The sequence below is a fragment of the Lutra lutra genome, chromosome 9 (genome assembly GCF_902655055.1).
Source record: "Lutra lutra chromosome 9, mLutLut1.2, whole genome shotgun sequence".
In the NCBI taxonomy this organism is placed as follows: domain Eukaryota; kingdom Metazoa; phylum Chordata; class Mammalia; order Carnivora; family Mustelidae; genus Lutra; species Lutra lutra.
In genome coordinates, this window is record NC_062286.1 from 122,417,134 (window position 1) to 122,444,454 (window position 27,321).

Below are 27,321 nucleotides of genomic sequence, written 5' to 3' on the forward strand. Positions count from 1 at the left end.
CTTGCTTTTCCTACTATGAAAGTAATACAAGGATATTGTGTATTGTGTTCATTATACTATTCTTGTTCTCTTGTGTTCTTTTCAAATATGTTCCCATAACACAGCGATACCGGAACATTACAGAAAATTTGGAGCGTAACTAAAGAATGAGGCACAGAAAAGTCTTGACGTGAATCCCAGCACCTACAGCTGTGCTATGTGCAAATTCATGTGAAGAGTGCATTTCTTCGTAGTCTTTTTTTTTTAAATGCATTTGCTTACAGTAAATACTTTTATTATATACGTAATTTTGTGCCACCCCTTTACACTGATTATATGCTAAGCATTTCGCCATGTTAGTCAACATTCTTTGTAGTTATTACGTTTAATGGCTGTCTAATAATATACTTAATGAATGAAACCTAATTTGGTGAACCATTCTCCTGGGGCTGGAGATTCTGAGAGCTTTTTTTTTTTTTAATTTTCTTTCTCCACTCCTCCCCTCCGTTCTTTTATTTGTTTTTATAAATCAAACCTTAGTACACATCTTTCTGCACCTGTCTTGGGGCATTGTTTTAGATCATTTTCTTGGGACCAGCTTCCTATAAGTGGAATTCCCAAGTCAAACAGCATGAACCTTGTCGAGGCTCTTCACACGTCTTAAGCAAATTGACTTCCAGAAAGGTTTTGCCGCTTCACAGCCCTGCCAGCTGTGTACGAGAGGTCCCACACCGCCAGGACCAAGCCAGCACGGCTAGCCTCTTGTTCTGCAGTACTCCTTCGATGGGCCCAGAGTGCTAGCTCTCCATCTGAATTTACGTTTATTGTATTATGACTAAGTTCAACATTTGCAACTGAATTTGCCTTCTGAACTTCATCTTTCATAAATGGACTCTTACCGCCTTTTATTGCCCCAACATTTCATTATGAAAATTCTTACTGCCTCTGTGAATGTTTTATTTATGAGAATTTTCAACACAGAAAAGCTTTACATTTCCTATAGTCAATTATGTTTGTATTTTCCATTCTAATTCTCTCTATTGCTGTGAAGGCTACAATGGCCTCCCTTAATCACATTTGAATAATGAATCATTTCCATTTTTTTCTAGCTGGTAGTATGCTTCCCCCCCACACCCTGCATTTAACTCTTTAAATCACCTGGCATTGATTTTTTTTTTTATTTACTTAAATTCCAGTTAGTTAACCTACAGTGTGATAATAGTTTCAGGTGTACGATAGGGTGATTCAACATTTCCATATGATACCCAGTGCTCATCACAACAAGTGTGGGCCTTAATCACCTGGCATTGATTTTGGTGTTAGTATAAAGGGAGGTAAAAATTGTTTTTTGTTTCCTGGATAAAAATCATTTTCTAGTCCCACTTAATGAAATAAACTCCTCCATAAAACCCTTCCACTCCCCATTGGTTTGTGATGTCTCCGCTCTCAGAAGCCACAATGGGAAATGTTGCAGGGATCTGCGTCTGGGCTTTCTAATCTATTCTGAGATGTCTGTTTTTAACCAACAACAACAGCAAAACGTGTTATTTTGTTTGATGTTATGCTGCAATATCTGTTGGGGTTAGAGCCCTGGGCAGCTCTCTTTCACATCAGCTCAGTTACCTAAGTGTCTGACACCCACATTGAACTTCCTAGAGGGCATCTCATCTTGGGTTTCTCTAATGGACTTCAAGGAGCTTCCAGGAGAGTGACTAAGGGTAAGGGCTCTTTTAGGGGAGAGCTCTTTAAAATACAGGAAAAAAGGCAACTCCAAAGAAATTATGACAGGGCCTCCAAGGGGAAAGAACAGAATGTTGAGAAAGGGATGGGCAGAGGCCCTGTTCTGGACAGGGTGCAGGGGAGGGCCTCTCTGAGGGGATATGTAAACCCAAAAGGCTGAGAGGAGGGAGTTAGGCGAGAGCCTTCCTAGGATGAGGAACAAGGTTGGCAAAGGCTCTAAGAGAGGAACAAGCTGGTCCATTTGAGGAACTGAAGGAATACGCTCATGGTGGGAGGGCAGTGGTTGGAGCACACCAGGGGGACTGACAGATTGCAGGGCAGATCTGGTGGGCTGTGACAAAGAGATAGGATTTTGTTCTAAGGACCATGGGAAATCCTGGAAGCCTTTGGGTGTGCAGGATACTGACGTGATCCTACTCAGGGTTTAAGAAGTCTGCTTTTACTTCTGTGTGACAAGCAGAGGGCTGACAGGGGAGAATACTGCCAGGCCATTGCCAAGAGAAAATGGAAGAGGGAAGGTGGCAGGAACCAGGTGGTGGCAGTGGGTGTGGGAAGGGTCAGATAGAGGATGACTCTGGAGACTGAACTGCCAAGGTTCGCTGGGACTGGGTAGGAGGGGAGGGCGGGGATGTGTCAAGGATGACTCTCAAAGGGCCAGGTTTGGGAAATTGGATTGAAGGTTGGGCCCTTGTAAAAAAGAGGAAGACAAGGGAGGAGAGAGGTTCTGGGGAGAACTGAGCACTCTGATTGGCTGTGGCAAGCTTGGGGGGTGTCATGAAAGACATCCTTGTAGAGTTGTTGGCTGGGTAGTTAGGCATGCCAGTCCGGAGAGGGCAGGCAGGGCATAAAAATTGGTCATTAGTGGGGCATCTGGGTGGCTCAGTGGGTTAAAGCCTCTGCCTTCGGCTCAGGTCGTGGTCTCAGGGTCCTGGGATCAAGCCCCGCATCTGGCTCTTTGCTCAGCGGGGAGACTGCTTCCCCGTCTCTCCGCCTGCCTCTCTGCCTACTTGTGATCTCTCTCTCTCTCTCTCTGTCAAATAAATAAATAAATAAATACATCTTAAAAAAAAAAAATTGGTCATTAGTGACCTCCCAGGGTGAGAACATAGAGGGAGATGGAAAGCGCTCACCCATGAGTCTTGAGGGAACTCAGCACTTAGATGGTGGGTGGAGGAGGCTGAGGAGGAGTGGCCAGTGAGGGTGGAGGTTAACTGGGCCATCTGGTGTCACCATGGTGTCATGGAGGCAAGGAGAGGAGATTTTAGGAGGGAGTGGTCAGCTCTGTCAGAGGCGGCCCTGAGGCTGAGTGAGTCCGAGAAGGGTGTCTGCCAGGTTGGGCAATAGAGGTCACTGGAAAGAATGGTGGTGTGAACAGGGGGGACCAAGGCCCAGCCAGGGGGTCATGGTGCCTCCTGGGAAGAGCAGGGCCAGCGTTGGGAAGAGTCCAAACCCTTCGTCCTGTGCCACCCTCCCAGCATATCTCCTGGTCTCCAGCCATCCAGCTCACCTGGTGACTTTTCAATCCCCTAGACATCCATCCCCCCACCCCCCCAACAGCCCCTTTCACCTGTAATCTCACTCTTTCAGAGTTCCCATGTCTTTGTGCTGAAAAGAAAATGTTCTGAACTTCCATTTCAGACATTTGATTTCAAGCGAAAAATAATGAGTCTGCCTCTACCTAGCTCGCTGCCTGTTGCTAGGTGCCGAAAGGTACAAAAACCGAGGAAGACATGGCCCCAGACACAGGCAGGATGAAACTACTGCTAATTAGAGCTGTAGTCGTTACCCAGAGGGCAGAGCAAAAGCCTCCAGAAGAACATGGAGATCATCTTACTTCGTAAAATGTACATGATTTAATTTTGCCCTTTTCCACCAACACGGCTAATCCCTTCCCGTCTACACTTAATCCCACCACTCTGGGGCCCCTTGCATGACCCGTTGCTGCCCTTCAAACTCGGCTCCCATAGCCCTCTTCTGTCCAAATGACAGCGGGTAAGACACAGCACCTTCCTGAGCCCTGCTGTCCCCCCAGCTCCCCCTCTTTCCTCCCGCTTTCTCAGCCAGACTCCAGATCATCCCCCAGCTGGCGGGCTCCTGGTCCCTCCCCCGAAGTTGCTGTGGCAAAGGTGCCCAAGACTAGGTCTGGGAGATGCCCTCATCTCCCCTGATCTCTGTGCATCTGGCCCACCAGTGGCCACCTTGACTTGTGGGCTTCCGAGATCCCCTCTTTTTTTGTCTTCCCCTCTTTTTCAGACTCCCCTTCCCATGTCCATGTGTCTCTAACTTCTCTTTCACTGTGCACCTTTCTCCTCGATCTCCTGCATCCCTAAAGCTTTACCTGGCCCCCGGGGATGATTTCCCAAACTGATAGTCCAGGCCAAGTCACCTTTGAGCTGCATTCCTGTCTTTCTCCTTAATGACCGCTCTTCCATTTGCAGTCCTGAACTCCACTCCAAGCTCCAGAACCCGATAGCCAACCATCCACCAATGGCTGATATCTCAGCAACATGACCCAAATGAAACCCCGGTCTGTTTTTCTTCTTGATTATATTTTTTTATTAAAATGCTTAATCTTTCTTTGCCAAATTTGTCCTCATCTGGTGTTTCCTATTTTGAGGAGCTGATACCACCGCTCTGGTGGGATACACTTGACAGTCACCCCAGAATATCCTTTTCACCCTATCTTGAGGCTTAGTGCCTCCATCCATAGCAGCAATAGCGTAGTCCAAGCCACTATCTCTCGTTGCAGTTACAATTGGTCTCTCCAAATCTACTCTTCCCTCCAGTCACCCAACTCCCACCAAACTGCCCAAGTGGCTGTTCCAGAAGACACATCTTTTTTTACACCTCCCATTAACACCATTCAGTGGTCTTAAAGAAGGTCAACTCTGATTTCTCCAGCCTCATTACACAAAATGCCCTCCTCCCCTCAACTCCTTCTCCTTGGTTCTTGCTAACAGAAGCCACTCTCCATGTGACATTGATTGACCTATGTCAGTCACACTGGCCAGGTCTACTTCTCTTGACAGTGATTGGTTTATGAGTGAGTATTTGTTGCAAAGCAGACCAATGAGAGGTGGTGATGGGGTCTTCTGGGAAAAGTTTCTTAGTCTTTTTTTTTTTAAGGTTTTATTTATTTATTTGACAGAGATTACAAGTGGGCAGAGAGGCAGGCAGAGAGAGAGGGGAGGAAGCAGGATCCCTGCCGAGCAGAGAGCCCGATGTGGGGCTTGATCCTAGGACCCTGGGATCATGACCTGAGCCGAAGGCAGAGGCTTTAAACCACTGAGCCACCCAGGCATCCCAGTTTCTTAGTCTTTAAAAAGAATTATTAAGGAAGAACCCCTTTCTTTCATCCATCTGTGGACATCAGTATGATGACTACAATGCCTGGAGTGGCAGCAGCCATCTTGTGACCATGGGAACAGAAGTGCATGTACTGGGAGACGGACAGAAACTGGGTCCTTGATTTCAGTAGAGCTGCCTTCTTTGGAGCTTCTCATTATGCGTGGCAATAAATCTTTTATTGTTTAAATGCTTTTGAGTTGAGTTTTTCTGTTGCTTGTTTCAAAATCATTCTTACCAATAAGCGCCACAGCCATGATGGCCTTCTGGTTTCTGGAATGTACCACCCACCCACCATGGAGTTTGTGCACACTGTTTCCTTATGAGCAACACTCTCCCCCTTCCTAATGAACTTCCATTCCTCAGATCAAATGTTACTTCTCTGATCTAGAAAGATTTCTCCATGGCACCTATCAGAGTTTGAAATTACGGAGATCTTTGTTTACCCGATTAGTATCTGGTTCCCTTGATGGATTGCCAGCATATGCGGGCCGAGACTAGCTCTGTCCTTACTTAACATTGTGCACTCTTCTACATGTGTGTCCCAGCTTTTAGACATATCAGATTCACCAGTTCATTCAGGGTCCTGGTAGAAAAGAGAGTGATGCGCTCAAAAGGATTTGACCGAAACCAATGGAGTGCGAGGACTATTCACAGACTGGCAGGGCTCAGGTTTCTAGCAATGATAAAGGACTCATGGATGAGAAACAGTTGGAAACCATCACCACTTCTAGGCCTGAAGAGATAGGAAGAGGGTGTGCATTTTTAGAACACGTAGAGAAAGTGTGACTTTAAGAAAGGGACCCTACCTGTGGCCATTAAGTAAAGGAAAGCAGTCACTGCCAACCCAAAGTCCATAGGAAGTTAGTCAGGGCAAACTTCCTCCTCCCTCCCTCCACTCTCCCCACTGGTTCCTCCACTGGTCAAAGTCAGTGAGAAACCAGAGAGAGCAAGGAGCCTAGAGGGTGTAGAGGTCAGCCTCCCCGAGCACAGAATAGGATGGGGAAAGAGAAAGGCTTGAGGGGCCCGTGGAGAATATTCCCATCAGTGACCTCCTAGCTATCTATATATCACAAGTGACCTCCTAGCTACTTCAGTGCAAATTTTCCCTTTCTTATCAGTCTTGATCACCCTGTGGAACTGGCCAGTGTAGACCACCTTCCCTCCAAGTTTTCAAGATTGGAAAGGGCACACAAGGGAGTCTTTCCAGGTTTGCCCTCTTCTCTTGAGACATCTCCAATCATACCCACTTGTTTCCTTTCAGCTGGGCTCAGAGGATGGATCCCAGCTCACAGATTGTTCCTCTTTTCACCCTCTCCCTCTTTGCTGGTGTCTTCTTTTAAGATAAAAAATTCTAGGGTCTCTTGTTTTGAAAAATCCTCCTGTGATCACCCACAGTCTTCTCGTTGCCACCCAACTCCTGCCCTAGCCATCCAGGCTTCTCTAAGGGCAGGGGTCAGGTCTGCATATCCTCTACCCATTCCCTCCATTGCCCCTGTAAACTAGCTATTACCCTCACTCTTCCTGCCAAGGTTCACAATAGCTTCCGACTGCTAAATTCAAAGGATTTTGCTTCTTGTTTTTCTGAGACTTGGGCCATATAGCAGGTTGATTAGTTTCTCTCTGAAACTCTTTACTACCTTGGGTGCCATGGCAACACCTCTCCTAGCTGTCACAGCTCCCAGGTCTCTTTCTCCTTTATTGCCTGCCTACACCTCTGGGGCCCCTCAAATATCACTGTAGCTCACAATTCTGCCATGGGCCCTCACTTATTCTCTCCCTACACTCTTTCCCTGGCAATCTCATGAGTTCCTGAGTTTCCCATTACCCACTGTCCCTGGGTTGGCCCCTCCAGTTGAATTTCTTCTTGAGCCTCTGATTTTGGGATCCAGCTGCCCGATGGGCCCCACCTGGCTGTGTCCCCAGCCCCTCAGCTCTACCTGAGACTGAACGCATTGTTGCCCCACTCAAACTGGCCCCCAAACCATGTTCCCCATTCCAAGAACCTCTCTACCATCGCCACCTAGGACACACGGGAGTCACCCCCTTCACTCTACCCTTGCTCTCACCCCTATAGCCAACAATCATCCTGCATTTCTGACTTTATTTTCTAAAGGTTTCTGGGCTCCATCCACCCCCCGCTCCCCCACTGCCATGGTTCCAGGCTCATCTTATCTTACCTTGACCATGACCACAGTCTAATTCATCTCTCTACCTAGAGACCGTCACTCTCTAAATCCAGGCTTCACGCTGGCTACCACAGTGATTGTCCCAAACCACAAATCTGAAATTGTCACTGGTGTAAAGACACGCAATTGTACCTACGGACTGCAGGATGATGTCCAAATTCCTTGATGTGGGGCACCCAAGGCCTAGCAGGACCTGATCTCTTTCCACTTCCTGTCTCACTCTTCCCGTCCCCTCCTGCTCTCATAGCCCAGGAATACCAGATGCCCAGCTAGATGCCTGCAAGCTCACCCTTGGTACTTCTTACTTGCAGGGCTTTGCTTGTGCTGTTTCCCTTGCTGGGAATGTCCTTCCTGTCCCTTCTACCTTGCTCATCCTGCTCGTCTTTAGGAAGTCAGGCCAGTTGTCACCTCCGCTGGAAAGCTCTGTGCAAAGCTATGTTCCATTACTGCATTTACCATACTGTATAATGGTCTGTTTAAGTGCTGTGTAGTAGGATCATCTGTTACATAACTCTTCAACATGCTTACCTCCCATTTCGTTGCCTGTCACTGTTTTGCATGACAAATGACCCCAAACTCTAGTGGCTTAAAAAATACAATTTATTATTTCTCATGGCTCTGGGGGTTGACAGGACTCAGTTGGGTGGTTCTTGCTTCAAGTCTCCCTGTGGCTGCAGTTGGATGGTAGCCAGACTAGAGTCCTCGAGGCTCAGGGGGGCTCACTGTGCAGGAAGTCTCCCTCACACGGCTGACCTGGGCTATGGACTGGGTGCCCTCATGTGGATTCACCACCCGGGTTGGGCTTCTCGTAGCGTGGCAGGTGGGTGGCAAGAGGGAGTGTCTCAAGACCAAGTATTTCAAGAGTCCTTTGTGGAAGCTACACAGCTTCTGATGACCTGGTCTCCCAAGTCTCAGAACATCCCTTCTGCTACATTCTATTGGTCAAAAAGTCACTAAAGCCAGCCCAGGTTCATAGGCAGCAAAAGTGGACTCCATCTCTTGACGTGAGGAATAGTGTGTATATATAGGGAAGGCAGGAAATGATGGTGGCCATGGTCACTTTCTCTTGCTACAGTTGGAGTTTTGGTGGGGGACAGGGGTTGCTATAGTAGGAATGTGGTAAGACAGTCAAGGGTTTCAAATAGTCTCTTGAAACCTACAGCAGAGACAGGGCATTTGGTTATCTTTTTGTAAAGAGAAAAGAACCCGAGGGGCTCAGAAGTTGACACTGATGTCACGAACAGCAAGTAGGGAAGAATGTGGAAGCTGTCTTTCTGCCTGAAGGGAAATAAAAGTTTTGCTAGCTCGTGAGGAGAGTCATATGGACACATCACTAATGGTAGATACTAGATCTCCCCAAAGCAGTAAAAGAGTAGAAAGACTTGTTGCCTGGCTCTTTATGGTGTTGCCCAGAAGACCAACCTCCCCAGTCCCCCAAAGCTTGGGCTGGAGAAGTTGAGAGCTTTGGGGTTAGGCCCTGACAGATGGGTCTGGGGGTGTCCCCCTGGGTCCTGTGTATCCCTATAGCAAGGTGAGGATGGTGAGGGTACAGGGAAGTGGGGGACTGCTTTCTGGTTGGGACAAGGACTCAGCGGGGCTGTCTTGGCTCAGTGGATGGCCGCGGAGAGATCCTGGTCTTCCAGGATCAGATGCACACCCCAGTACCAGGGCAAAATAGGGGATCCCAGAACAAAGACCACTCTCAGGGAGAAGGGAAGGAGTAGTGGGAAGCAGAAAAGCTGGAAGTAGATCAAGAATTTGCTTAAGAGAGACTTAGGTCAAGTCCAGAAGTGATTGCATTTACCTTGAACTAAGAGTAAGTTTTTGCTGCTGATCAGAAAGGGGCGGGGTGGTAGAAGGAACTTGAGTCCTGGAGAAATAAAGCTATACTCTGGCCAGGCTCTGTCTGTGGCAGTTTCTGGGTCAGCAGCCAGGGGTGCCCTTCAACCTCTTGTTCTCTCCCACTGCTCGTGTTCCTTTGGCACCAGGCTCCCTAGTTCTACCTCCACAACCTCTCTTGAATCCACCTGCTCTCCAGCCACACTTTAGCTCAGGCCTGCAACACTTCTCAGGGACAACTGTGGTGGCCTCCTCTTAGGTATCCTCCCTCCCTCCAGGCTTACGGGGCCCGAGTCAAACCCTTTTCTGCAGACACCAGAAGGATTGACAGGATACATCTGTTGGTTTCTTTCCCTAGACCAGCACCCTCTCTCCTGGTTAGTCACTCTGCACTCCAACCTCTCTGTTTGGAATGGGATTCACCTTATTGGCCATCACTGATTAGCCAGGGGTGACTGAGCCCCTAACTTAGGCTGGGCCAATCAGAACCTGTTCCAGATTGTTTAACTTGGGAGCAGAGATAGCTCCTAACATTTATGGAGCATTCATTCCACGCCAGGCCCCGGCTAAGCCCTTCACAGGCATCATCTTCTTCGACCCTCCCAATGCTCTGGTGCTGATAAGGCGGGTGCTGTTATTATGAATGTGGGTGTCCACAGACAAGGGCACTGAGGACAGAGCAACTGGACAAAAGAGCGGGCAGCTAGAAGCACTGACCCAAGTGAGTCATTTTTTTTTTTTTAATAAAGATTTAATTCATCCATTTGAGAGAGAGAGTGAGAGAGCGAGATAGAGCATGTGGGGAGGAATATGAGGAGAGGGGAAAGCAGGCTCCCCGCTGAGCAGGGAGCTCCATGTGGGGCTCGATCCCACGACCCTGGGATCCTGATCTGGGCTGAAGGCAGACGCTTAACCCACTGAGCCAGCCAGGCGCCCTCGAGTGAGACCTTCGAACCAAACTTCTGCACTTCCACCTGGGTCTCTTTTTGGTCAGGACCTGAAGGAAGGGAGACTTGCAGAGCATGTGGAAGCAGCAGACCCGAGAGAAGGAGGTTGGCAGGCCATGTGATGGGGCAGCCTGGAGACGAGACGGAGGGTCTGATGGCCCAGTCCCTGGCTCCAGGGGACCTAGAGGCCCAGCCTGGTCCATGGTTTGGTTATAGAAGCCAACTGAGTTCTCCCTCTGCCTGAACAGGTTTGAGTTGAGCTTTCCTCCCTGGCACAAAAGAAAGGAGGACATGAGAAGGGGCTCACACCTGTCTCCCTGCTTCAGCGTGTCCCTGGTTCCTCATTACCCTTTGGATAAAAGCTCAAACTCCTTGGCAGGATTCCCTGCATGTGCCGGCTGGCCTCACATGTCAATGCTCTCCTGTGCCATATGTGCCCTGAGCCCGTGGCAGTCCTCTCGAAGCCAGGCAAGAGGTCTTTGTCTAGGATTTCACCTCTGGACTCCTTCCTTTCCCTGCCTCAAAATTCACCTCTCTCATGCACTGTATCTTAAAAACCTGGGTCTTGGACATTTTTTTTAACTACAGAAATAATTTGAGGACATCTTAGAAAGTTGCTTCATACCCAAGGTAACCAGAGAGAACCACTGGTTACATTTTAACACACACCAGAATTGCTAAAAACAAAACAAAACACCCCACAACAACCATTTTCTATTTCTTTCCCTGTAATACAGACACATAGTTTAAAAAAAAATCCAAGAGAATGGCAGGACTTTGATGAAGAGCAGCTTTCTCTACCTTCTCCCCACCCCTAAACTCCCACCCTAGAATATGTGATCTGCTCCTTGAGGTCATTTCCCCATCTCTAAAGAGCTCTTAGATCTCTTGTATTAGGAAGGATGCTTTCACCAGCATCTAACAAAACACCTACAAGTGGCTTAGAGAGTAAGAACATTTATTTATTTTAGAGAATGAGAAGACCAGACAGAAGTCAGTGGTTCCAGGTAACCAGGCTCTGAGTCAGCAGAGACCTGCATCTCCAAGCCTTCCCCTCCTGGTCACAAGATGACTGCCAGAGCGCCACACATCATAATTTATTTCTTCCTTCCTTTCTTTCTTTCTTTCTTTCTTTCTTTCTTTCTTTCTTTCTTTCTTTCTTTCTTCTTTCTTTCTTTCTTTTCTTCTTTTGAGAGGGTGAGGAGGGAGGAAAAGAGAGAGAGAGAGGAGGGGGAGACAGAGAGAATCTCAAGCAGGCTCCCCACCCAGCACAGAGCCTGATGTGGGCCTCAGTCTCACAACCCTGAAATCATGACCTGAACCGAAATCAAGAGTTGTATGCTTAAGTGACCGAGCCACCCAGGTGCCCCTCCATGCACCACATTTTCACCTAATATCCCCTAGGTAGAAAGGAAGGGGCAGGACCAAGAATGCTCTCCAGGATCATCTCCTTAATCAGAGAACAAAGTGCTTCCTCAAAGCTGCCTGAAGATGTTTCCCTATAAGACCCTATTTCCCTGAACAGCATCTGCTACCCCCTACTTAGAGTTCATGAGCGTCAGTGATGTCCCATGTGGCAGAGTAGGCTTTACGACACTTGGAAAATACTCCCTTCCATCCCTGCTTTCTTCCAACACAGTTTTGAAGTACCTCCACTGGTTATCTTTTCAATTTTTAAGAAATCCGCTTGCCCTTTCACTCTTTGTTCTACTGCATGCCCACAGAAGCCCTTGCCTCCCCTCATCACCCCTGTCAGGCCCCCGCCCCACACAGGGCTGTCTCCTGACTTCTACATCTTTCCTTTCACATTGTGACAGGTGATAATACTGGCATTTTATTCTGTAACCATAATAAAATCCAGGTCAAGACAAAAATTGAATATCAATGAAAACTGGAAAGGAGAAGACAGAATTCTCATTATTTGAGACAACTCTAACATATATTTCCTGTGGGTACCTATCTGTGAATTTAGAAGTTTCCAGAAAGTCTAGCAAAGTGCACAGTGAACCCATTAGAGTGGTTACCTCTGGAGAGGAGGGAGGTAATGGGATGGCAGTGGGTGGCCAAAAGGGACTTCGGCATCATCTGCAATGTTCTATTTTTTAAAAAGGAGAATGTATTCATGTTCCGCTTGTGTCATTAAACTTTAATTTGAAAAAAATTCCCATTCATTTTCAGCCAATTATGCTAGCTCTGTGTGTTTGGCAGTGCCCGCATGTTTGTGTCCAGGGAGAAAGAACGTTTACTTTGTGTGTGTCTGTGAATGAAGTACAGTGATTAGGAAGTAGATTTTTAAAAAATGTAGCAAGCCAAAGCAAACCAAAAAAGGGAGTGCAGAGAGAACTCCCTCACAGCAATAAAAATACAGGAATAAACCCATTAGGAAATGGGTAGTTTCCTGATCGAGAAAAGTATGTAACTGAAGAAACACAAGGCGATCAGAATAAATGTACTCACAGATGAAAAGGCTCAGTATTGTATTGATGTCAATTTTCCCCAAATTAATCTCAAAATTCACAGAACATGACAGCAATTTTAAAAATTCATGTGGGGGAGTTAACATGCAGTAATAGTTCATGTAGATAATTGAAAAGGAAGCACAGGAAATGGGGCATTTTACTTAAAAGATATCAAAAGGTGGCATAAAGCTCTAGCAGATAAAATAGTCTGGTATGGACAGGAAGGTATAGACCAGTGGAACAGAATAGGGGCCTCACACCGACCTAGACACTGTGACTCGGGGAGTGAGGAAGCTTTACTTCGATCATCGGAGAAAGGGTGAGTGGTCAGTCACCTGCGTGGCAACAGTCAGTTGTACATTGGGGAGAGGTTAGATCATACCTCATTTCAACCATAAAACTGTATTGCAGATGCATGAAAGACCCACATAAAGGCAAATTTATTAGAAAAGAATACATGGGGCACCTGGGTGACTCAGTGGGTTAAAGCCTCTGCCTTCAGCTCAGGTCATGATCCCAGAGTCCTGGGATTGAGCCCCACATTGAGCTCTCTGCTCAGCAGGGAGCCTGCTTCCCCCTCTCTCTCTGCCTGCCTCTCTGCCTACTTGTGATCTCTCTCTCTCTCTCTCTCTCTCTGTCAAATAAATAAATAAATAAATAAATAAAATTTTTAAAAAAGGAAAGAATACACAATATATTTAAATGTAGGAGTGAGAAAGGCACAAGTGTGATATATATGTAAAAGGAATAAAGGAAAAGACTGACACATTTGATTAGGTCAAAATTAATAACTTCTGTCTAAAGGAGCCTACAAAGAGTTAAAGGCCACAGAGGAGCTGGAAGAAAATATTTGCTGTGTATATACAAGAGATCACTATCCAGATTAGATTAGGAAATTCCACAAATCAATAAGATAAAGACAAACCATCTAATTTTTTTAATGAGCAAAAACAAACAGATAATTCAGAAAAGGGAAATACAAACAGCAAGTGCCCAGGAAAATCTCACTTGCAAACAGGTATACAGAAATATTAAAAAAAAAAATGCTTCCATTTTTTGCCCATCAGATTGGCAAATATTTAAAACAGCTGCTTATGGTGTGGGGATTTGAGTCCTCTCCTATCCTCTTACTGCAAGTTGATATGGTACAGAAATTAAGGAGGACACATCGGTAGTGTCTGTTAAAACTACAAATGTGGACACCTTGAGACCCCAAAGTCCATTCTCAATCCTAGAGAAAAATTACAGAGCCGGCATGTGCAAGGCTGTTTTCTGCAGCGCTTCTTATGATGGAGGAAAGAAAAGGAGGCCACCGCATTTGTGCCTGGATCTTAGAGGAGAGAGAATGTGGTATCATCAGAGGAATGAGTACAATACAGCTATTAAAAGGAACTGGCAAGAGCCATTTACATCAGTTTGAGTATATCCTAAAAATATACGATTGAGCGAGAAAATGCAGCTTCCAGTAAAATCCTTATAAAGTGAGATGATTCATTCAAAATATCTACATGAGTACTATATATTTCTATGAAAGGAGATGCATAAAGTTGTGGAGGGGGTAGGAAGCTAGGGTTTCGGAGGGTGGCCAAGGAAAACTTTGGCTGTATTCATATTCTACTCATAAAAAGGAGAATGTATTCATGCTTTGTGTGTTTAATTAAAGTATAATTTGAAAAGATTCTCATTTGTTTGCGGCCTGTTACGCCAGCCCTGTGTTTGGCTCTGCTCACATGCTTGTGCCCAGGGAGGAAGAACGATTACTTCGTGTGTGTGTCTGCAAACCAAGCACAGTGATTAGGAGACAGGTTGAATTGGAATAAGGAGAAACGGGTGCCAAATAAAGGAAGAGGCGATCCCATTCTCAGGGGACCACCAAACCTAAACGAAATCCAGGAATCAATCTATCAAGAACGATGCGAGACTTTGGCTGGAGGAAAATGTAAAACTTCCCCGGAAGACGTAAGAGATGACCAGAGCCGAGAGAGGTGCGTGCAGGCCTCGTGTGCTGGGAGGAAGACCCAGTGTGCCACAGATGCCAATTTTCTTCTAACTTATCCAGAAACTCCAAGTAATCCCAATTCAATTTTTCCTGAAATTTGGCAGGCTGGTTTTAAAATTCATGTGGCAGGACCAATATGCAAGGATGACGAAGGCAATTTTGCAAAAACAACAAAGAGAGTGGGATTTGTCCCGCCACTTGGCAAAGCATATTATCAAGCTCGGGAGTAGACAAATAGATCAGTGGACCAGCAAGAGCTCTGACATAGACCCGCACTGGAATTTAGAGTCTGGTGAAGGTAGCAATTTTAAATCAGCGGAGAAATGATATATTATTACATAAATGGTGTTGGGACAATTACCTATCTATTTGGGGATGGGGGGTTTAAAGTCAGAGCCTAAGATTCATGCGCATGGAATTTATTTCTTGTATATAGCATAAAGGCTTAAATATATATGTATATATAAACTATAAATTTTAGAGAAGAAAATATAGAAAAGGCTTATGACCTTCAAATAGCAAAGGTTTTCATAAATAAGGAGTAAAAAAGACATAAAAGACTGATAAATTTGATTGTATCAAATTTAAAATTTTTCTAGGACAAAAGATACCATATAATTAAATGACAAGAATCACAATGTAGAAAACATTTGCAATATACACAACAAAGTATTAGTATTCAAAGTACATAAAGAACTCTGAAAAATCAATAGCAAAAAGACAAAAAAAAAAAAACCAACTTAAAAAAAATAGGCAAAGGATATAGACAAGCAATCCAGAGGAGGAAATATAAATGGACAGTAAACACATGAAGACTTCAGCCTTGTATATAGTTCACAAAGATTCAGACTAAAACAAAATACTATTTTTCACTCATCAGACTGGTTAAAAATGTAAAACTTGGAAATGGTCTGGGGAAATGGAGGCTCCTGTGCTGCTGGCAGGAGATTACATTAGTAAGACACTCTGCTCTATTAGAAGTTAAGATGTATATACTCTATGACCCATCAATTTCATTTTTAAGTATCTGTCCCAGAGAAACACCTGTACATGCACAAAACGGGCAATGTACAAGGATGCGCTGGGAGGTTTGTCTTAATGGAATGGCACTGGAAACATTCTAGCAGTCAATTAATAGGCAACAAGGAACTCACACGTGGTATAATCGGTTATGGCCTCCAGTCGCCAGCTTCAACAAGCTATACCTCCGGTGTGTACACACCATGTCTGTGCAAACAAACGCACACGGAAAGAGAACAGAAGATGTGTTTCAATGAGCATCAGAAAACATTTTAAATAAACAGCAAAAAGCCTAAGAGCAGCACCTACCTCTAGAGGAGGGGAGGGGCCTGAGGAAGAGATGGGGGAGGGGAGTCCAGCAGAGACTTTATCTGTACGCTCTAATTTTATTTAAAGGAACATGTATTCATGTATTTCTTACATAATTCGAATTTAATTCAAAAATTCTAATTTGTTTCTAGCCAATGAGCTCTGTTTTACATGTGTGCTGTGTTCTCATTTATGTGCCCAGGGACAAAGCACATTTACTCTGAGTGTGTCTGTGAATGAAGCATAGTGATTAGAAAATTGACTAAAATTTGGAAAGCCAAAGGAGAAAAAGGAAAACTTTTTCCACTTGCAGAAGCAACAAAATTGATAAGGTACTCAGGAATAAACCTGTTAAAAAATGTGAAAAACCTTTATGGCAAAAGTGACTGAACTTTATTTAAAAGGCATTAAAAATCAAACCCAAGAGATAAGGCCTTGATTAAATGGAGACAGATGCCATGTTCACAGATGAGAACTGGTAACCTAGAGGTGTTCCTTTTTCCCTTCAGTGCAATCCCACTCAAAATTCCAATAAGATATTTTTCATGGAACTTTGATAAGCTGATTCTAAAAGGTATATGAAAAAGTAAATGTGCAATATGACAGAGGTAATTTTTAAAAAAGAACAAAAGGCCAGGGAGGGAGGGGTACTCACCTTATCAGGCAGTAAGAGAAAGCTCTGCTCATTCAAGTCTGGTATTGGCCCAGAAGTAGACGAACAGATCAACAGATCTGAATAGAGTCTAGACATAGGGAACTGGGAGAAAAGATGGTGTTGGGACAATAAATGGTGCTTAGCAAGCTGGTTATCCATCTGGAAAAAGATCAGATCAGATCTCTGTGTCACACCATACGCAAAAATACATTTCAGATGGATTAAAGACTTAAGTTTTTAAGAATACGGAAGCTTGAGATGCAAATAGAGAATGTACATATCATTCATGCGGTGGGGAAGTTTAAACAAGAACGCTCCTCGCTCTTGTTCTCACACTGTAGATTTCATCACTGCGGTTGGATTTGATGCTTTAATATCCGGTAGGTCTGGAGTTGGACTGCGCGTCCACCCCTCTGCACGTGCCCGCAGAGCATCTCTACCTCTGGCTCCTGGACCCCCTCTCTCCCTCTTTCTCTCTGGCTCAGCCTGGTCGTGGGAAGGACTGTTACACTAGCTGCACTGAGTTCTGAATCTAGCTCCCGCCACTTGTGCTCTGTGTCAGTAAGGCACTTCCTCCTCTGGCGTCTGTTTCCTCCTCTCTGAAATTGGGTCATGCTTTATCTTGTGGGGGGATGTGAGGTTCAGTTGGGATGAGGAATGCGAATATACACAAATGGCACAGAGCTTAAAAGGATGAGGGGAGCTGGTACCTCCGCTTTCCCTCCACTCACCCAAACCTCATGACTTCATGCCCCAGTTCTTTCCTGCATTGTAACTTCTGGAGAATTGTCACATATTCTCTTTGGTCAGAGAGTTTGAGTGTTGACTTCAGATATTTGATCCCAAAGCAGAAAATACCAGATTTGCACCCAAATTGCTTATTGCCTGTCGTTAGGTGCTGAGAAACAAGAAAACGAAGACACAATCCCAGCCACAAGACAGGATAAAACTGACTTAATTAGCACTATAGTCAGTACACAGGTCAGATTAAAGCTCCCAAAAGAACATGGAGATCAAGTCACTCTCTAAAAGGTAAATAATTTCATTTTGCCCCATTTGGTCCAATACACATTACGGCCCCCAATGAATTTATCCACCACTGGACTTGATCCCGGCCCCTTCGGGAGCTCATTTCACGCTAATTGTCTCTGCCCTTAATCGCTTCATCACTCAGGCTTGCTTCGCTCAGAATATTCATACACCAGCATTGCTCTCCTTTAAGATTAAAATGAAAAGGCCTTAGAATTTGTTCCCTCTTCCTTAAGAGTCTTGGTCAAAGTCCCCAAAAGGTCTCAGAGCATGGGCCCTGGTGGGTGCTGATCATCAGGGCCACCGTGGCAACTGGGCAGTTGGACATGAGAGGGGCCCACAGATCAGCCACCCCCCCACACCTGACCTCTCTGCTGACCACGTCATCCTTCTGGTTTGAAAGGCCTCCCTGGTCCTTTCTCTTCAGTGCCCTAGGAGGATTCTTCTTTCCTTTTACAGCTCCCAAGTGTTGGTGCTTCTTGGGCACCATTTCAGGCCTCTTCTTCCTCAGCCACCTTTCATAGCCTCAGAATGTTCCAGAAACCTGACACTGCTTTAATTCACATTTGGGATCCCTCAGGAGCTCTGAGCCCATCTCTGTAATTTCTCACTCTATGCTCTGGATATATGTATTCAGCCACTTCCTTCCCATCTCCACTTGGATGTCTTAGCTGTGTACTACCAGAGTTGGGGTCGGCCTCACAGACCCTGTCCCTTTTTAGGACTTTCCAATTCTGAGAATGGCACTGCCACCTCATCTGTATGGCAAGCCAGAAATGCAGGGGTCATTCTGAATCCCTCCTCCTCTCCCTGCCCTACTTCATTCCATCAGCACCAAGACTAACCAGATTATGTTGACTGTCTAAATTCTGTCTACCATGACCCAAACACTTCTTAACTGGTCTCCCTAAGTCTCCTTGTGCTCCTTCTGATTTCTCCATAGCATAGCCAGTCTCAGATGACAGTGACATACCAGAGCAGGTCTCAGTCCTGGCTTCCAAAAGCCTGCTCAACCAGCACTGCCTGGCTTTCTGGTCTCACCTCTTCTCCTTTTGCACAGGCTGTTCCCTCTGCCCAGAATGCTTTTCCCCAGTTTACTCTGTCCACTTAACTCCTTTCCCTTCTGAACAACTTGGTTCAAGTGTCGCCTCCACAGGGAAGGCTCCTGGAGTCAGCCTAGGACAGGTCCCCTTGTTGGACACCCTCCAACACTTAGTTCCTCTCCTTCAGAGTGCCCATTCATGTTGCATATCGATGTGTGCCCATTATTTCATTCCTGTCTTTTTCCTCTCCTACCGCACAACTTCCATGGGAACAGGGATTCTAATTCATTTACCAAATATCCACACTGCTAGGCACTCTGCCAGGCACATAATAGGCATTAAATTAGAACATGTAGAATGAAAAAATTGTGTCACTCAACAATGCTTGTTGCATCTGGGAGCTGATGTCTGCCTATAAACTTGCTCATATCTTTCCCACGCTCAAACTCTCTGCCCCTAATCCTTCACCTCTCCAAGTCTCCCTTCCAGACTCCTCAAAGGGCTCTTAGTGACAGAATCACCTCCCCCTCACATCTGAACATTAGTTCAGTTTATGCCCTATTACTCCCCCAAAATGCTTTTATTAAGGTCAACAAAAACTTACTAATAATGAGATCAAAGGAAAAAAAAAGTCCGTCTTTTTTGGAATTCTCTGCTGTGTTTGACAATGTTGATTACTTTCTCCCTGGAATGCCTCACTACCTTGGTTGCCCTGGCAACCCCCCTCGTAGTTGTTTGTCCACATCTCTGAGGTCCTTCCTTCTCTTTTCCTTTGTCACCTGCTCACACCTTGACTGATTCCTCACAGGTCACTGTACCTCATGATTCTGCCCTGGGCCCTGTCCCATTCTGTCTCTGATGATCTCACTCATTCTCAGGCTTCCCATTACTCTCTGAATAGCCATGTGCCTGGGCCAGTACTTCCAGTCCAATCTCTTCCTAAGCTCCAGACCCCGGATCCAAGTGCCTGCTGGGCTCTACTTGGCTGTGACCCTGACCCCTTGGCTGTATCTGAGTCCACTGTCCTGCCCCTCACACTGGCTCTCCATGCTGTGTTCCTCATACACAGGGGCCTTCCCCCCCCCACCTACCCAGGGCCCACCCAGACACACGGGAGTCACCCTCATCTTTGCCGTCTTTTACCTAAGAGTGAATCCTACACCAATTATTTCTGGGTTTTAGCTACTACAAGTTTCTGATCTATTTCTGTCTGTCTTCACTGGTCCAGTTCAGGCCCCTCTGTCTCTCCCCTGGACCACGGCTTTCTATCAGATCTCTCTCTCTGTCTCTGGGCTGGTTACTTCACGTAATGGATGTCTCGGGGTTTGGGCTTTCTGGAGTCCCTCATTCCTCCTCACTCCCCTTGTTACATGTAGGGAAATGTCCTGTTCTCTAGTTTATATGGCTATGGTGGGACCTGGTCTGCTCCTGTACACAAAAGCCAGGTGTTGTCAGCGGTGGCACTAGGCCAGAGCTCAGCCGGTTAGACCAGAGCTCTGTTTGATTTTTGACTCCCGTTCAAATATGAAGGAAAGAGAATGACTCCATGTCTAGGAGATACAACCACTGCGTGCTGGTGGGCTGTGCATGTAGCATTCAGGATTGTGCCCAGTCTCCATTCACTTCACTGCCCATCACTCTCTCCTTCCAGCCTGCCTCTCTTGGTCTCAATTTCCTAAGTGACATGGGGCTAATGGTAGCTGTGTGCCTCACCAGAGGTGGGAGGATAGGGTTGCGATGACCAAAGGAGACAAATGTAATGATCCACCATGTAAACTGTAAAGAGCTGTGCCCACAGAGGAGTACAGCTTGCATTTACTGGGACACAGACAGTCTCACATCCATGACAGCCTCAACCTTGAACTGCATTTCCTTGTTCATGGATTCCCTGGGAATTGTCACAAAATCTCTGTGATGAAACAGAATTCTGAACCTCAATTTCAGACGTTTGATTTCAAGCGGAAAATAATGAGTCTGCCTCTACCTAGCTCGCTGCCTGTTGCTAGGTGCCGAAAGGTACAAAAACCGAGGAAGACATGGCCCCAGACACAGGCAGGATGAAACCACTGCTAATTAGAGCTGTAGTCGTTACCCAGAGAGCAGAGCAAAAGCCTCCAGAAGAACATGGAGATCAGCTTACCTTGTAAAATGTACATGATTTAATTTTGCCCCTTTCCACCAACACGGCTAATCCCTTCCCATCTACACTTAATCCCGCCGCTCTGGGGCCCCTTGCATGCCCTTCAAACTCGTTGCTGCCCTTCAAACTCGGCTCCCATAGCCCTCTTCTGTCCAAATGACAGCGGGTAAGACACAGCACCTTCCTGAGCCCTGCTGCCCACCCCCCCAGGTTCCCCTCCTTCCTCTCGCTTTCTCAGCCAGACTCCAGATCATCCCCCAGCTGGCGGGCTCCTGGTCCCTCCCCCAAAGTTGCTGCGGCAAAGGTGCCCAAGACCAGGTCTGGGGGATGCCCTCATCTCCCCTGACCTCTGTGCATCTGGTCCACCAGTAGCCACCCTGACCTGTGGGAACTCTCAGCTCCCTGGGCTTCTGGGACCACTGCTTTTCTGGTCTTCTCCTTCAGCCCCTCCTGCTCAGTCTCCTTGGCAGGTCCTCTGCCTGCATCCATTCCTAAAGTGTCAGTCACGGCTCAGTGTCTGGCCCTGCCCTGTGAACTCTGCACCTTCTCCTTCCACCTCATCCCGAGTTCTCCATCTGTCCCCCCAGGACATGCCCACACTTCCTCTGTGGGCTCCCAGCTGGCATATATATCCTCCTACTTGACAGCAGCTCTAGTCAAGGTCATCACTGGACCTTTTTCTTCCCTACTGACCTTGTCCTTAGATCTCACCTCTGATTTCTACAGACAGAAGCTCATTAGGCGACAGCCCTTTCGACCTCTCTTCTGTCGTATCTATCCTTATTTCCTCTCGGCCCAGCTCCGAGATTCTCCTTAACCCAAATCGTAACTCGAGCACTTCTTCCCAGTATCCCAGACTTCTCTGGACACGGGGCCATGCAGTCGGCTTTTCCTTCCTCTTTCATTTTATTCCGCTCCCCTTGCGGGGCTTCTGCCCCGTTTCTCACAGGAAACTGCCCCTGTGAGGATCTAGGGGCCCGTAGTCATTCCATGCAGTGAGCTCTCAGTCTTTATCTAACTGGCTTTTCTCTGTTTTCTGTTGAGTGTTCCCTCCTGGAAATACTCCACATCCCTGAGTTGGCTTGCCAACACAGGCTTCAGGTGCTTCTTCCACCTCTTTCTGACTTCTTGCCTTCGTGGGCTCATCTTTCTCTCTGCCCACCCCTTACCTGGGGGATAGGTTCTCCGCCTGGATCCCTTTCTCTTCTTAGCTGCCATTTCTCCAAGGCCCAGCTCACCAAAGCCCACGGCTACAGTCACAATCAGTTATAAACCAAATTTTCTGTTAAATCTGCTGGATCCAAACCTTCCACCTAGCCCCTTGTAGGCCACCTCCACCGGGACGCACACCTTTCACTCAACCTGTCCAAAACTGAGCTCGACAGCCCTCCTCCAGCCCCTAAGTCTGTCCTTTCTCTGGGGTATTCTCCCATCCATGCAGTCACTCAAGACAGAAACAGGGAAGGCATCCTTGACTCTCCTTCTTTAACTCAGCCACCAGTCAGTCAGCAGGTTTCTCTAATTCTACCTTCTCTCCATCCTCTTGGCCCAGACCTAATTCAGGCCTTGCCCTCTGACTTGGACCAAGGCGATCATCCCCTCATTAGCCTTTGCCCCTCCAAATGTCTCCAAGCAATCAGAGTAACCACCCTAAAACAGAAATCTGACCATGGCACCCGCCTGCTCAAAATGCTTCAGAGGCCCACTCTTGTCAAGAGGAAAAAGAACCAAGTCTTCAGTTAGACAGACATGGCACTGTGCGATCTGGTCCCACCTTCTCCATCCCCTGTTCCTTACTCTCATGCTCTGGTGACCCTGAACTGTCCATGAGCTCGTCCATGATGCTTACTTTTGCTCTGCCCTCTGACTAACTCCTGTTCATCTGGGCGGCTCTTCTAGGAGCCCCCCAGATCCTCCCAGAAAGCCTCACATATGTACCACCCATCCCAGCTGCTCCCTGCTTTGCCCACGTCTCAAGCACATCTCTGGCCTTCTTACTACACATCATTTTAGTATCTGTGTGTCTTAACTCTTTGACCATATGCCCAAGATATGCCATATCTTATTTATCTTCATATTTTAACACCTAGCACCATGCCTGAAGACAACAGAAGACAAAGAAGACAATACATGTTGTATAAATACATAGGCTACTTGCCCTTTCTTGAAACGTTCACCTCTCTCCTTCTCTTTGACTATTGTCCTACTTTTCAAATAGGTTACACCAATTCACAATCCCCTTAGCACTGAAAAATAGTGCTACTGTGTTCTACTGTGTTCTACATGTTCTACTGTGTTCTCGTCAGCACCGGGTGTTCTTAAACCTTCCCCCTTGATTTGCTGGGGGGAAACTCATATTTCCTTATTATTGTTATTCTTTTGAGAGAGAGAGAGAGAGGGAGGACGTGAGCAAGGGAGGAGGAGAGAGAGAGAGAAGCTTAGGCCAGCTCCGTGCCCAGCAGAGCTTGATGCAGGGATCAACTCCATGACCCTGAGATCATAACCTAAGCTAAAACCAAGAGTTGGAGGCTTAACCAACCAAGCCACTCAGGTGCCCCTCCTTATGTTTTTTATTGTTAATCTTCAGTTATTAGTGGATTGAATATTTTTTCAAAAAATTTTGTCAGTTCTTCTATTTCTTCTTCTGTAAAGTCAGTTTAGGTGAGTTATATACTTTCCTGTTGCATTTTTACCAGTAAGGTTTTGCTTGTGTTCTTTTACCCATTAGGGATCTGCAGGTCGTTTACCCGTTGCTTTCTGGTTCTCTTTGTGATATTGTTCGATTCTGGAAATATTTGGTTTTGATGTAGTGATTGGTTGGTCTTTGCCTCCTTGATGTCACTTTGTTGCTTTTGGGGTTCCCCATTCAGACACTCGTTAATTATCCAATTCCTTTCTTCCTTGATTTTTTAATGGGCTTGTATCTCCTTTCTGACCTTTTAAAATGGAATTTGAACTTGGGTGTGTGCTCTTAGGTGACATTGGAGATGGATTAATATTTTTCTTTCAATAGAGCCCCACTTTTGGACAAGTCTTTCTCTCATGGTTCTGCCTCTGAGCTAAGCCATTCCTGGCTGGTTACGGTATCAGAGCCACAGTCTTCTCACAGAACATGCCACCTGGACGGGGAGCTGGAAGGCTATGGGAAGGTATAATTCCAGGCATAGACAATGAAATACAGAGAGGACTTCAAGGAATGGGAGCAGAAAACTTTCTGGAAGCCCCGGCAGGACAGTGTGTGAAAAGATGGTTCACCTGCTTTGCCAGTATGAATGGCTGAATCTCGCTGGCACCCACCAGTCCTGAAGGCTTCTGATCCTGCAGACAACCATTACTTAGGGATCACAAGAGAACGGACAGCCCAACCCTGCCCCTCACCTGCATCAACCTACCTGCACAGACTCTGCCAGGACACGTCACCAGCGGTGGAGCAATCTCCTAGCCCGTTCTGCCAAGCTCATCTTCTGGGGGTTGCAGCCATCACCATGATTCTTCCATGCTCCAAGACATGGACTTGACCCAGATCCCAGAGTCACCACGTCCCCTGTCTAATGATGCCCTAGGCACCAGGGCATCTGAGGGTGATGCTAGAGCTGGAAAGGAACTTGAGGTTATCGAAATGCCTCATTTTACAAATGGGGAAACTGAGGCTCAGGGAAGACAGGTGACTCATAGTCACCTGTTTCCAGAAGGAGGATGCCAGGCTGTGGAACCATTTACAAGGTTCTTCTTGCATATCTGAGAAATAGTAGTCTCTGTGACATCTGTGTGTGAAATATTAGTTTGGAGGCTGGAAAATATTGTCACTTCAGAGTTGCTGAGAAGAGACCAGGAGGCAAACTGAATTTTCTTAACTTGTAGAAGGACTGGGCCCCCTAAATCCTTAGAAAGTCCAAGAGGTTGACTGATTGGGGTCATCCCTCCAGCCACCCCTCTAGCCAGCGAATCAGCAGGCTCCCTGCCAGGTCTGGTTAGGCCTGTGCCTGGTCAAGGGACAAAGCCCAAGTACCCACCCTCAATAGTTATACAGGGCGTTGGTGGCCAAGCTGAGGAGTTGGGAGCACAGGCAACAGGGAGCCACTGAGCGGCTTTGTCTGTCTTCCTCCCTCAGAGACCTTCCCGAGTGTGCCCTGACTCTAAGACTCTGCACCCAACAGATTTGAGGTTTATTCTTTAATGCAGAAAGTCCTTTAATTAAACACTTGCTTATTGTAACACACTTTCTTTCACTCTGTATCTCTAAGAAGTAACAAGGGTACTGAAATAACAAGGGTGAAGTTCACTGATGGCTTTGGAAATGTTCAAGACTTCTAGTCCTGTCCCCTCCTTGGCATACGCATGGCTTGAGAAAGAGTGAACGGAGGACAGCAAAGTCACATGGGAAATGAGATGGGTGGGGATCGGGGCCCCTTAGAGAGCTGCAACCACCAGTGTGGGGCAGGGAACTGGCTGAGGGTTTAGCTTTGGAAGAAGTGGTGTAGACTCCAAGTGTAGACTCCCAGCTGCCCAGGAAACGAGGTGAGAGGCCAGACATGGCCCTGCAGTGATCTGCAGGGGTGCCGCCCTCCCGCTGAGCTGAGCTCAAGGACAGTGTGGTCTTGCTCTGCATCAGCTTCTCGGAGCTTGGCACAGGGCCTGGCCAATGCTCCTGGCATGAACGACTGAGCAGGAGAGCTGGATGATCAGATCACATCCTTAAGAGGCTTGAGCCCAGTAAGGATGGGAGGTAGAGGCCAGAAGAGAGGGAATATTTGTGAAGACTACCTCTTGAGTCAGGCTACAGTAGATGTTATGATGTGCATTCTACAGGTGAGGAAACAGGATCTGGGAGGTGTGGTCACAAAGGTGGGGGCATAGGACCTGGGGCTCCCCAAAGCCTCACCTCTCAAGGTTTGTTGGTCCTACGCCGTTCCCCAAGTCTACTCCCACAGTTTGAGTCCCAGCATCCCAAAGGAGACCAAGGGCTTCCGTAGGAAGCCTTCAGCTGTTGCTTGGCCAGGTTTCTCTCTTCTCCAAGCCCACTCTATAATCAAAGTTTTTCTCAAGATACTGCCTTCTCTGTCTGAAGCTTGGCAGACTAAACTGCCCCTCTTCTGGCTTTTGGGAAGACAGTGGGGAGGCAGTGTGCTGGGCGGAGGCTGGACCAGCCCCTCTGGAGTCAGGATCACCTTCCACCACTTGCTGAGGAGAGCACTTCTTAGTTCTTCCCTTTTCCAGAGTGTGACCCTTTTACCCATCATGGGATGGGTTGGGGGTGAGGGGCAAGTTTTGCACTGGATGTGGGGGATTGGACACAGGTGACAACCCTTCTCTGGCCTCCTTTCCTGCAGCGGTTCAATGGGAGGCAGCTTTCCTTCTATCACTTTTCTCCATCCTCCTCCCTCCCTAGTTCCTGTCCTCACCTCCCCAACCCACCAGCACACCTGAGATCTCTTTCTCCCTGTTCCCAAGGAGCTGGACAGGGCTATGGCCTTCTGGACAGCCCTGTCTCTTTCACTGCTCGAATGCTAGCTGTCCTGACCCTTGCTAAAAGAATCCAGATTGGATTGGGTTATCCCCTATTCCCGCCGGATCCTCATCTGTGATGGTTCTAGTCAGCTGGAAGCTGAAGAGTTCTCAGGACTGTGTGGGGGCCCGCCAGCAGCAGGTCAGCCTTAGGTCCCTCAGTATCTCCCAGTATAGTCTTTGAAGCTTGGACAGCCTAACCTCTGTTGCCAAAAGCCATCTGAGCTCTGATTCTAGGACAGCCACATACTGGTGCCCCTTCATTTTACTTTCAGTCCCATTTCCGTATCTGCAAGAACAGAGATTGCTTGATGAGATGCTGAGAAAAAGCATCTCATGCATTATTTCACTGTTCAAACCTTCAAATTTGTCCTCAGGTCTCAGCCTGAACATCAGTCCCCTCCGGCCTGCATCAGTTCCCCTTTTAGACTCCTACTACAGCATCTGCCACAATTTATAGTTTTATACGTCTCGGTGGGATTATCGGCCCCATGTCATGCCCTTTCCCATCAGCCTAGATGACTCCCTGAAGGCAGGGATATTCACCCTGTGTGGCCCCAGGCCTAGTCCTACACAGATTCTGGTAAGTGCACCCCTGACTAACAGTGTAGGTCCCCCTGAGAGGTGGGAGAACCCAGTTGCTTTGAAGAGGAAGGGACAAAGTTCAGGAAGGCTTCCTGACAGAGGCGTATCTGGGTTCACATGGTATACTAACTAAAGGAGAAAGCATACACAGGCTGTCCTGCAAGGGCACTGCCCCCTTCCCGGAGCTCAGTCATCTTTCTCAAGTGTATCCAGGAGTACCTTAAGATCCTAGGAAGAAGGATTCCCAGTATTTAGGGCTAGGAACTGTTTGCTCCCAAGACCACATTTTACCTATAAGGAAACCAAGGTCCAGAGCAGGGTACAGACCAGTTCTGACAGAAGCCCAGCCCAAGGCCTCATGGGGTCCCATGGTTAGCAGGTACCTCGTGAGCACCCGTCTCATACTGGGAGCCAGAGCAACCAGAGGGATGGCAGAGCATGATTTCTTAAGGCCTGATGCCCCTGCTCTTTTCCAGAAGAGGTATCTACTTTTCATTTTCCTGAAAGGCATTTCAGGAAGAGGAGGCAGGGTGCACGC

At 47.0% G+C, this 27,321-nt stretch overlaps 1 long non-coding RNA gene across 1 annotated transcript; it reads right to left on the minus strand.

Moving 5' to 3' along the window:
- Window positions 1-7,580: 7,580 nt before the first annotated feature.
- Window positions 7,581-23,123, minus strand: LOC125108586 (uncharacterized). The gene is made up of 3 exons (XR_007129956.1): window positions 16,482-23,123; window positions 15,652-15,724; window positions 7,581-10,308 (listed from the first exon to the last, which is right to left on the minus strand). It is a non-coding gene; the product is annotated as an uncharacterized LOC125108586 (long non-coding RNA).
- Window positions 23,124-27,321: the final 4,198 nt, after the last annotated feature.